This window comes from Vombatus ursinus, unplaced genomic scaffold (genome assembly GCF_900497805.2).
Source record: "Vombatus ursinus unplaced genomic scaffold, bare-nosed wombat genome assembly UNPS02014170.1, whole genome shotgun sequence".
Taxonomy (NCBI): Eukaryota; Metazoa; Chordata; class Mammalia; order Diprotodontia; family Vombatidae; genus Vombatus; species Vombatus ursinus.
The window spans coordinates 1,554,211-1,567,197 of NW_020953948.1; positions in this window are offsets into that span (position 1 = coordinate 1,554,211).

Here is a 12,987-nt window from a genome sequence, read left to right on the forward strand (position 1 = left end):
CTTGATTCCAGCTCTAATATTTTATGACTGTATTGATTTTTATAAAAATATCTTTTTCTTCCTTCTCAGTTGAATTATTTTCTTTGGATATACTCAGTAGTGGGATTATTGGAGCCAAGTATATGATCAGTTTTATGCTTCTACTGTCAGAAATGTTTCAGCCCATTAGAATTTTCAGTATTTTTTCACTATTCATAGCCCAGCCAATTTTGAATTTGATCATTGCATTCATTTGGGGTGTTTAAATGGGTGAGTTAGTATCTCATAGGTATTATTTTTTTATCCTTGTTATTGCTGGTGCTGAACTTTTCTGAGGTCTCAGCTCAGTTGCTCAGATACCAACCTTTGGTGGGGAGGGACCAATCCTAGGAAAAAGGGAACTCTGTGACTAACTCTCAGGCAAGAAGCAAAACCTCAGCACAATTACTCTGATCCCCAAGCATGAGCAAACAAAAAAAGTTTTATGATGCTAGGGATACCCAAGACGTGAGAAAGAGAACAAAGAGAACGACTTCAAAACTCACATCAGTAAAGCCTCAGAGAAAAACACAACTCATCCACAAGATCAATTAGAATTCCTAGAAGAAACTATGCAAGAGCCTAAAAAAAAGTTTAAAATGACAAATAAAATGAAAGCAATAGAAAAAAGAATTAGAAAAGAAAGAGAGCTATGGAAACTTAGAGAATTGATAGCTTAGCATAAGATAAGCAATATCTTATACAAGCAAAAGACACTCTAAAATTAGGATAGAAGTTAATGACTCCATGAGACAACAAGAAATATTAAAAACAAAGTCAAAAGATTGAAAAAAATTAAAGAAAATGTATGATACCTCATATAAAAAATTGACCTGAAAACAAATCAAGGAGAGAGACTTTAAGAATCATTGGACTGCTTGGAAACCAGGTCCATGAAAAGAGAGATAGATAGAGAGAGAGTGTGTTGTGTATAAAGAAATCATGAAAGAAAACTGTCCAGACAAATTAGAACAAGTGGCAAAATTAAAAATAGAAAGAATTCACTGAAAGAAACCTCAAAAAGAAACAGAAGCTGAAATCTAAAAAGCAGGGCTAACATTTATGATTTCAACAGGCTACAGCAAATATAGACAATTAAAAAAAGATAAAGAGGGAAATTACATTTTGCTGAAAGATAGCATAGACAGTGTTATTTCAATAGTTAACATACATGCAGCAAATGGCATAGTATCTTAATACTTGAAGGAAAAGCTAAATTAATTACAGGGAGAAATAGTAAAATTATAATATTGGGAGGACCTTTCAGAGCTAGAAAAATCTAAACAAAAAAATGAAAAGGATCTGAATGGAATTTTTCAGATAAGTTAAATATGGTAGACATTTGATGATTACTGTGGGAATAGAAAAGATTACACATATTTCTTTACTGTGTATGACACCTTTACAAAAATCAATCTGTATTAAGGCATAAAAACTTCACAAACAAATGCAGAAAAGCAGTACTATTCAACATATTCTTTATTCACCACAATGCAATAAAATTATATGTAATAAAGAGCTATTTTTAAATGGTTTAAAATCAACTGGAAACTAATAAGTTTAAAGAACTGATGGGTCAAAGAACAAATCAGAAATGATAGATAATTTCATTATAGTAACAACAGGGAGACAAAATACTAAATTTGGGGGAAAGAACATATCAATGAATTTGGCAATATCATTTCTTTTTTATATCTTGAAAACCAACACATTTTAAAACACCAAAATAGAAATCATGAAAATCAAGAGGAACATTTAACAAAATTGAAAGCAGAAAAACTACTAAATTCATACACAAAACTAGGAACTCTTAAAAAAAAAACCCAATAAGTCAGCCATTATGTAATTTGACTAAAAAGAAAGTAAAAATCAAATTACCAGTATCAAAAAATGAAAAAAAAATTCACAAAAAATGTAGAAGAAATAAAGGGCATTAATAGATATGACTTTTGCCAAGTTATATGACAATAAAACTGACAACTTAAATAAAATCGATGAATATTTACCAAAGAAATGAAATACTCAGATTAGCATAACAAGAAATGGATATTTTAAACAAACTGAACAAGCCATTAATGAACTCCCAAAGAAAAATCTCCAGGATCAGATTTATTCACAAGTTAATTCTATCAAACATTCAAAGCAAAATTAATTCCAATATCATATCAACTATTTGCAAAAATATCAAAAGAAGGGATCCTATCAAATTCCTTCCATGATACAAATTGTCTTGATACCTAATCCAAAGTGAGTCAAAATAGAGAAAGAAAATAATAGATGATTATCCCTAATGAATATAAATGCACAAATTTTAAATAAAATATTAGCAAAGAGGCTAAAATATATCACAAAGATTGTGCACTATGACCAAATTGGCTTTATATCAGGAATGCAGAGTTGGTTTAATATTAGGAATACTATAAACATAACTAATCATATTAATAACCAGAACAACAAATCATATGATTATATCAACAAACATGGAAAATGTTTTGGACAAAATACAACATCTTTTCAGTTAAAAACACTAGAAAACATAGAAATAAAATGACCTTTCATCAACATTATAAATAGTATGTATCTAAAACCAAGAGCCAAAATCACATAAAAGTGAGATAAACTTGAGTCCTTTCCAATAAAATCATGGTAGAAGCAAGGCTGTCCACTATCTCCACTATTTAATATAGAAATGCTAGCTATAGCAATAAGAATAAGAAATTGAAAGAATAAACATAGGCAAAGAACAATGTAATCGCTTTTTGCCAAAAATATGATTATGTACTTAGAGAGTTAACTAAAAAAAATAATAACTTCAGAAGCTATAAAATGAATCCACATATAACAGCAGGGAAAGATTTAAAAAAGAGATATTCCATTCAAAATAATTACAGAATGCATGAAATTCTTGGGAGTCTACCTATTAACATACAAGGAACTATATTAATACAACTACAAGACAATCTTCATGGAAATAAAGGCAGAGAGAAATAATTGGAGAAATATTCCACAATTACTCATGAGTAAGCTAAGCCAATATAATAATAATAATCTCAACACTACTTAATCTACTTATTCAATATCACACCAATCAAATTACCAAGGAATTACTTCACAGAACTAGAAAAAATAATCACGAAACTCATCTGAAGGAACAAAACATCAAGCTTCTCAAGGGAAATGTTTTAAAAAGACATGGGAAAGAAAGGAGTTTAGCAGTACCAGATCTCAAACTAGAATCATCAGAACAATTTAATATTGGTTACAAGAGAAAGAGAGAGAAAGAGAGAGAGAGAGAGAGAGAGAGAGAGAGAGTTCAGTGGAACAGATTAGGTATACAATATATAGAAGCAAATGCATGTAGAAGCTTAATGTTTGACAAACCCAAGGATCCCAGCTACTGTAAGAAGTCACTAATTGGAAAAAAAATTGCTGGGAAAACTGAGCAGCACTCTGACAGAAATTATATTTAGACAAATATCACATATTATATACCAATGTAAGTTCCAAATGGATAAATGACATAGACATAAAAGGATACATCATTGACAAATCAGAGGAACATGGAAGAAACTATCTTTCAGATCTATGGGTAAGAAGGGAATAAGCATTCATATAGCACTACCATGCACCAGGCACTATGCTAAGGGTTGATTTTGTTTTGTTACAAATATTATCTCATTTGATCCTCGTAACAACACTGTGAGGTTTATGCTATTATTATCCCTATTTTGCAGTTGAGGAAACTGAAACAAGCAGAGGTTAAGTGACTTGCCCAGGGTCACACAGCTAGTAAATATCTGAAGCCAGATTTAAACTTGGGTCTTCCTGACTACAGACCCAGCACTGTATCCTCTGTACTACCAGTTGCCTCAGAAGTTAGGGGATAAGGGAAGAGTTCATGATTAATGAAAGAATAGGGAGGATAACAGAAGATAAAATGGACAATTGTGATTACATAACACTTAAAAGGTTTTGCATAAACAAATCCAGTGCAGCTAAGATTAGAAGAGAAATAGTTAACTGAAGAAATACTCTTTACAATATCCTCTGATGAGAGTCTCATTTCCAGCATATATAAGGAAATGACTCAAATTTATAGAGTAAAAGCCATTCCCCAATTGATAAATGGTCAAAGGATAAGAATGAATAGACAGTTCTCAAGGGATGAAATTTAAGTTATATTTAGCCATATTTTTAAAAATGCTTCAAGTCATTAATGATTAGAGAAATACAAATCAAAGCCACTCTTAGGTTTCATCTCACACTCATCAAAATGGCAAAATTGATCAAAAAAGGAAAGTGAGACATTTTGGAGGGCCAATGCGAAAACAGAAACATTGATTCACAGTTGGTAGAACTATGAATTACTACAACTATTCTGGAAAGCAATTTGGAACTGTACCCCCAAACTTACTAAAGTGTAGATGTCCTTTGAGCCAGAGATACCACTAGTAGTTCTATTCATACAAAGAGATTATAGAAAGAAGAAAATGACCTATATGTGTGAAAATATAACAGCTCTTTCTATGGTGGCAAATAAGTGAAAACTAAGGTGTCCACCAACTAGGGAATAGCTCAACAAATTATGACATATGAATGTAGTGGAATATTATTATTACAAGAAATGAAGAAAGATAACTTTAGAGAAACTTGGGAAGACTTATAAAATGACAGAGTGAAGTGAGTAGAACCAGGAGAATAATTTATACAATAACATCAATATTGTAAAAATGAACAATTCTGAAAACCTTAAGAATTCTGATCACCACAATGATCAACAATTTCCAGATGATCAATAATGGAGAATCCTGCCTACCTCATGATAGAGAGATAGCAGACTAATATGCAGAATGACACATACACATTTTTGGACATAGTCAATGTGGCCATTTGTTTTGCTTGACTTTACTTATTTGTTACAAATTGTTTTGTTGGGGTTTTTTTTCCATTGGCAGAAGAGGGCTGAGTTGAGAGGGAAAAAATAAATTCTTGCTAACTGAAAAAATAAGACATTTATTGTTCAATATAGATCGTTCAATGACATGGGAGAAATTGTACCACACAGCCCTGCAGGTTGCAAAAGTTTGTTGTTGTTTCATCATACAGTTATGTCTGACTCTTTGTGACCCCAAGGATAGTTTTTCTATGGATTTTTCTTGGCAAAAATACTGGAGTGGTTTGCCATTTCATTCTCCAGTGTGTCCCCATTTTACAGGTGAGGAACTGAGGCAAATAAAGGTTAAGTAAAATAAATCCCTAGAAAGACATTTTCAGGTGACTATTATCATATATAGAAGTTCAATGCCTTTCTTAAACTAACGGGTGACACATCCTCATACTTAAAATCTACAAATTAAGTAGAAGGAAGTTTTTTATATAGAGAGACCTAGCAGAAAAAATCAAAGCCATGTGAGAACAGGGTTAAATACATATTGTCCCTGGTCATCTGCTCAGCTACCAGAATCATTCAGGGATGCATTCAGGGAACCTATGGAAAGATTAGCTTACGTCACACGGTAGTGGGTATTAGGAAATAAACTGGAAAACTGAGTGGCAATCCCTTAGTTATGACCTAGTTACTCTTCATCAGAAACTTCCTAACAGAAGAAAATGGCAATTTTAAGCCTATTGAGAACCTGTTGGACATTAGGAAAGCAGGAGACTAAAAACAGACTCCAGGTGAATGTATACAGCAGATAATGTTCCTCATGCTGTCCTCCTCTCTGCTGTCAGAGGTTCTCCTTGCATTGCCAGCAAGTAAAATCCCTTTTGCACTCACAGTTTAGATATTCCCAATTATTCTCCTTCAAATCTTCCCCAGGGGACTCAACTGCAAAAGATTAAATGGTTCTCTTCAAACTAAAAGATATGTGGCCCTTTGGTAAAGAACTCTGGTCTCATCAGTTATACCCACTCTGTGATGGCCCTTAGAAAATGTTCTCTCTCACCACAGCAGAACTGGGATGCCCCTTGAACAATGAGCATGCAGAAAGGTGATTTTTGTTGTACAGGTTCCTTTATGAAGTATACACCAAATGAGAGAACATGAACAAGAAAATCAAAATCATCATGAGGGGTTGCAATCTACTTTGTTGGGAGTACACAAATAAAATCATGAATACGCCAAAGTAACAAAGTACTACCATTCTGTCATTTCTTAAGTGTACACTATATGTTAGGAATGTGTGGAATGTTCAAGGTACCTCTGATGTGGGCTTGCTGGGCCCCTTTCAGGGCTGGTCATCCACCTTTGGTGCCCACCTAGCACTCAGTTCTTACCTGTGGCTCCAAGAAGCTGTAATATGGGCAGCCGCCACACCCTAGTAAACTGTCTCGACAGATGGGCTAAACCAGGTTGAAGGTAACCAATGGACCTCAAACCCATTGGTGAGTTACGGGGATGTCTACCCCAAGTATGTGAAGATTTCTACCCACCACCACCTCACCCTCCCCCCCTTCCATGGAATGGAGAGATGAGAACAATTTGTTCCAGTGGCCATGAAGGCAGCTGAAGCAAGTACTCGTTCAGACATCGAAGACACCAAGGTCATCCTGACTTTTGTCTTGCCACTGGACTTCGATGATTCTGGAAGAGTAAGGCTAATGACTGTGCAACTCGGCCTTACTTCAATCCAATTCATGTAAGACATCACCCCTTGATATCACCAGTCCTCTTCAAAAATGAAGAACAAACAACTATATGCCAGGCACTGGGCTAGATCCATGAGATAACTTGAGATTCAAGACTTAAGGAATATTATATTAGGAGATATAGTCATGCACCAACAAGAGCGTATCCAAAAGGACTCTGGGACATTCACGGCAAGCTAAAAGGACATGTTCTTTTTCATGGTAGGTGCCAAGTAGCAAAGTTATACTAGGGAAGTCCTTCCCTTACCATTCCCCTCCCCCAAACATTTCAAGCAGTACACTCATAATGGGTTGTATGTTGTCACAGGAGTTTAGTTGAGTTTAAAGAGATCCAGCCCCATGTGGGCTAATGGGTAAATTTCTCAACTCTAGAATCTCTTGAAAACCCTCTGTTAAATTAGAGAAATTATAATCTTTGTTATGAAGGAAGTTGATGAAAATAACATTGCATCCTATTAATCTCCACCTAAATGCTCTCTGCCTAGCAGCTCTGTTTCTCAGATTTCCTCATGTGAAGTCACCTTAATAAACAATGCTACTCCATATCCCCTTTTATTTTTCCTATTTTATTTGAAGAAGGTAATCTGTACCCTTCCACAGTCATATTGCAGTCTTGAGTTCTCAGTCTCTCAAGTCCTTAGTGATACCTATGAGGTGAAATTCTTGTATTAGGACCTTATTCATCTTGCTGGAGATCCTGATCGTGTAGACATCTGAGACCACTGTTAGTGGCTCCTTTCTTGAATCTTGTCTATGTGAACTTTGGATCTCAACTATTTTTCATGTAGTATAGCTATACAGTTGGGTGGCCCAATGAATACAGTACTGGGCCTGGAATCAAGAAGACCCGAGACACCATATGACACTGGGTATGTAATGTCACTTCTCCATTTCCTTAACTATAAAATGGAGATAATAGCATCTGACTCCCAGTGTTATTTTGAGGGTTAAATGAGACATTTATAAAGTATTTAGCCCAGATTGACCAGTATAGAGTAGATATTTAATACATTTGTTTCCTTCCTATTCCCTACAGGATCTAGCTAGGTAGAACCACACAGAAGTTTTCTTCCTCCCCCTTTCAGATATCATATATCTACATCAGGAAAGCACGTGTGACAACAGAGGAATGTGGCCATTCACCGGGTCAGGAACTAGAAAGGTTTGGAATTGCTATCACTCAACTGATTTAGTACGGGGCCTTTGCTCTACAATCTACTAGTGTGGGGTCAACAGCCCCTCGTGGAGTGCCTGGCACATGGCAGGTGTTTTAATAAACAATTGATTGGAGGCTGCAGCTTCTGTTCAGGCACTACAAAAATGTCATTATCACAGAGCATCCCAGTGAGGAGGGCCCGTAGTTGAATTTAGGATCCTGCCCCTGCACTTATTTTTTACTGGCTAATCTTTGATTTGGGAAGGTAAGGTTCTGCCTTTCCCCAGGCTTTCTTCACAGGGACTGGAGACCTCCTTAATTCAACACGTAATGCCACTTATGTGTGTACAGGGGCAAGAGGGAAGACCTTTGGAATAAAAATGTTAATTGCTATTGACTCTCAAAACAAGACAAAGTTCATTAGAAACTCTACTCTTAACAGTCTCCCTTGGCTGATGTTACTGGTGTAACGGGAGATAAACTTTAAAACTTCACAGCAAACACAGCTTGGCAACCTATGTTCAATATAACGATACATTCAAAATACCAAGGTTGGCAGAACAGTGGAGAAATCAGTCTTCAAAAACATCACTAAGAGCTGTGCCTGTATGGTCTTTAACTTGTTATGGAACTTAAGAACTTGGGACTGAATTCCCCACAAACTTCATCAAGTTCATTAAATCTTTATTGTTCATTCCAAGTTTTAACACAACTTGAGATTTCAGCTTTGCCTGGGTAGACAGCTATTTGAAGCCTTCCAGCTTTCTCAGTGGGGAGAGCCAAAAGTCTTAACTGTATTTTAATTCATATTAGCCCAAGCACTGACAAATGCTTCAGGTTTGTTTTGAGATGAATTCCAATTGTTGTTACAGGGTTGTTGGTTGGTTTTTTTTTTTTAACCTCCTCTTGCCAGTACAAGATAAGGAAGTGACTCATGAGAATCCCTCATTCCTGCACCATGGGGTCCCTGGAAGGAGTTTTAGATTTACAATCTCCTTTCTGATAGTTAGTACCCCTCTGACCTTACTCAGGTCCTTCACTTTCTCTGGACTCTGCTCAATTATAAAAGGACAGGTCTAAACTAGATAACCACTGAACTGCTATCCCAAAATCTATGGTCTTATCTCATTACAACTTTTTAATTCTCCCGCCCAGATATGGGTATGATTCATAAGATGCCCTCTTCCTACCCCTCTAAGTTTTAAAGAACTACCTATGGCACCCCAACTTCAAGAAAGTCCTTTTCCTCATCCTCTTGACTTTCTTTTTAAACATCCAAACTCAGAGACTTTATGTTTTGACAGAATGGGATTTTCTACAGAGTAATCTTTTCTCCTCATGATATTGTAAGTACTGGATCATTATCTAGCACCACTGTAATTAAGACTGCCCAACTCTTGTCCCTTTTCCCAAAAGGGATGCTTACAAGTGATCAACTGTCAAAAAATTTAATTCTCTATTCACAGAATTATGCATTATTACGAATATAATTTTTGATGCCAACTATTTTTCTTTGCTTTTTACTATATAATTAGGATCTTACTCTCATTGATGAGTACTATTGTTTAAGTGTAACTACTTAGTATGTGGTCTCTTCCTAGTTATTTGCAGTGTTTTCTTTGAGCCAAGTTTTCCCAGTTGGCTATCACATTACTGGATGAGTAAAGCATAGTTTTTCACTCTTTATTCAGACTTGTGGATTTATTATCATTTTCTAGGAGACATGATTTTTAACTTCAAGACCAATTTTCCAGGCCAACTGATTTTTGTGGTAAAGCTCTTGTAAGACACCTTCTTAAAACTTTGCTCTTTTGGCTTTGCTCTAATTCCTGTACTATCATTGACTTTTTTTTTTTTAAGGCAATTGGGGTTCAGTGACTTGCCCAGGGTCACACAGCTAGTAATTGTCAAGTGATTGGTCTGAGGGCAGATTTGAACTCAGGTCCTCCTGACTTCAGGGCCGGTACTCTATCCACTGCGCCACCTAGCTGCCCCAATCATTAACTTCTAACACACCAACAGTTCCCTCCATTCTTTTTTTCAGGGTGTCCACTATTTTACCAAAGTTTTCCAGCTCCTATCCAAAGAAACCAAAGCTCCAGCTTCCTCAGCTCTTCTTTCAATTATAATATTAAGTCCTCCAGTAACTCTCTGAGATATGATGGCATTTGCTGCCTCTTTTCTTAGATGCTTATAAAAATACTTTCTTCTGAAGATTTCTCCCACAATTCTATTAGCCCATGGTATTTGTTTTATCAGCAAATTGGTTCGATCATCATTAACTCAGTCTCTCTACCGCATTTTTTCCCTTTTTAAAGAAGTTTTAGAATTTTATAAATGCATCTTTATTTTGGATACATGTTTAGCTATTTGGAAGTCATGAGCAGAAGGGCTTATACATACCCTCTCACTTTAGCCATCATGCTACAATTTCCTGAAAAACCTGCTTGCAACCAAGTTCAGCTAAATGGTTCCTCACCTCCTGTGAACTACAAAGAGGGATGTTGGCTGGACCAGGTTATCACAAGAAACAGACACAGTTAAAAAACAAAGTAATTTTACTTAAAACAATAGCGAAAATAAAGAAGTTTGCAGGCAAAGGACATCAACAGCTGCCATTGAACACAATCAATACAGAGCTCCCTCCCCTGAGTCCTAGTACCTCTGTACTTGGGATACAGGACCTTTATTCTCTGCATTTCTCACATTTCACACAAAATCTGAAGAGCCCAAAATATAAAGGGGAAAGAGTACCCTCCATGCTCTAGGTGTTCTTATTCTAGGATCTATATGCTTTTTTCATTATTCTTATAATTATTTCAATATAGGTGGTTTCCTTTGTAATACTAGTCATTTTAAGCATTAAAAATATTCTGAGACATAACTATAGATTTCACCAAGCTGCCACCAAGGTCCATGATACAAAAAAGTTAAGAACCCCTGCTCTAGGACAAAGCTGGCTGCTGTCATCCATCCAAGCACTCTTTAGTGGTGAGATGGTAGGTTCAACATAACTGATGTTCAGATTCTATTAGTTTTCCAACTTACGGCATAACTTGTGTGCAGCCAGCTTGAGTCAACTTTATCTCTTCTTTTCCTGTGTATCTTGTTCTAGGATGTATCTTAAGATAATCCCAAGACATTCTACTTACTTTCCATCACCTCATATATAAGTTTTAACCCATTAGTTCAGCCCTTAGTATTTTTTTTTCCCTAGCCCAGGATTATTTGAGCCTTTTCATATTTAAACAATGTAATAGAAGTTAACATAATACTAATCATTAAAGAGCCTTTGCAGATAATCAAGACCAGAACACTGTACCATGAATATGGGAGAAAGGGACAATTGTGGTGACATTGTTTATGTTCTGCAGTTTTGGCCTAGAAATAATATCCTGACCTTGTGCAAATCTTCCGGACCTATTTCCTTTTAATCATGTTTTCAATATTGGGTAAAATTTAGTTTTGGAAATGTGGGTTCACACAATACTCTTCATATTAACTAAAGGGTACAGCAGTCAAGTTGATGGTCAACCAGATGATCAAGGAAGGGAAATCACTGAGTTTTCAGAAATCCTGCCACTAGTCTCTCCCACTGCTCCATGCTTTCCTGGAATGCATTCAAGAATTAATGTGCCACTCAGAGCCACAACTACAATTTCTCTGTCTTTGATGAGCACTCCAGTAAGAAACCTGCTGACATCCTCCCTTTATTAGCCAATTGCTTCTTCATTAGTGCTCACCCCAACCATTAGCTTTGAGAACCAGTTTGTTTTCTAATTTAGTGAATCTACTTCTCAGATACCTGAAGCAATGTGAAATTCAAAGGCCAAAACAGGTTCTTGGCCAAATAAGGAACCTTTAGTGGGTTCCACCTTATATAGTCAATTCTACGGTTCATAATCCAATCATTGCAAAAGATCAAACAATTGGCACCGGTTTTATAGACTTAATTATCACACCTCTAAGAGCTGACATTGATATAGTACTTTACAAAGCATTTTATATGATTATCTTATTTGAATCTCACAACAACACTGTGACATATCTTCCCACAGACAATATGATCACCATTTGACATGAAGAAAACCATCTCAAGTTATTGTTCAAGGTGGTCTCCCTGACTCAAAGGCTAACAAACACTCTAGTCAGTTTCTTCATTATCTGTAAAATACGGCTAACTTCTCACAGGATTTTGAGGTGGAAACAAGATAATGTCCATAAAGCACTCTGTAAACCTTAAAGCTCTCTACAAATGCCAGGTATTAGCAGCAGCATCACTTCTTATATCTAGCAGGCTTCTCACTCCTGATATCATTCATACAGGACAAGCCAGATAATCACCTTAAAAGATTTCAAACCTAACATTCGCAGGAGAAGTCAAAAAAGAGCATTATAGGATGGGTCAACATAGAGTAGTGGATAAGTAGAACTTTACACAGCTATTAAAACAGTAAGGGCAATCCACTCATTCTTTTCCATGGTCCCAGATCATGTACATTCCCAAAAGGTCCATGCAATCTGCAATCCAGTTTCTAATAAACAAATCAAAGTTCATCATTTTCAATTCAGACTATAGGGCCAACAGGTTTTTCTGAACTGAAAAATCACTAATAATAGCAAATCAATAGCCACTGTTCAATCTTTGTACTAGTACTAATAACTTTCCTCTAAACTCTGCAAAATCACCACTTAAGTTTTTTGGTGATATTTTACATATCTTCAAATCTTATTATTTGCACTGTTTCCAAAAGGTGTGCTCTGATCTTGATGTCCTCAAAGGAGGCCTTGACTGCAAAGTCATTCTTCCCTTCTCTCTGGCTGTGGTACCCTTCAGGCAGGGGGAGGGGAAACTTCTTAACTTAAAAATACTTATTATATATTCATTCAATTAGGTAAGTTGAATCCATTAAGTTTAAACATTTGTCACTTAGTAGTTACAGGAAAGCTCTTCTGTAAGCAAGGGGGATAACATCTGTCATTGATATAGAACTTCAGACTTTACAAAGATTCAATCATCAAGTAATTAAGCTATTGGGTAAAACCTCCAGATTGACAAAGCTGTTGTATTGGTCCAGTTTTCTAAAATGGTTTATCTTACCCAGACAGGATATAGCAGATTAGGTAGAACTAGCCTTTGAATCAGGAAGCTCCCAGCTGAA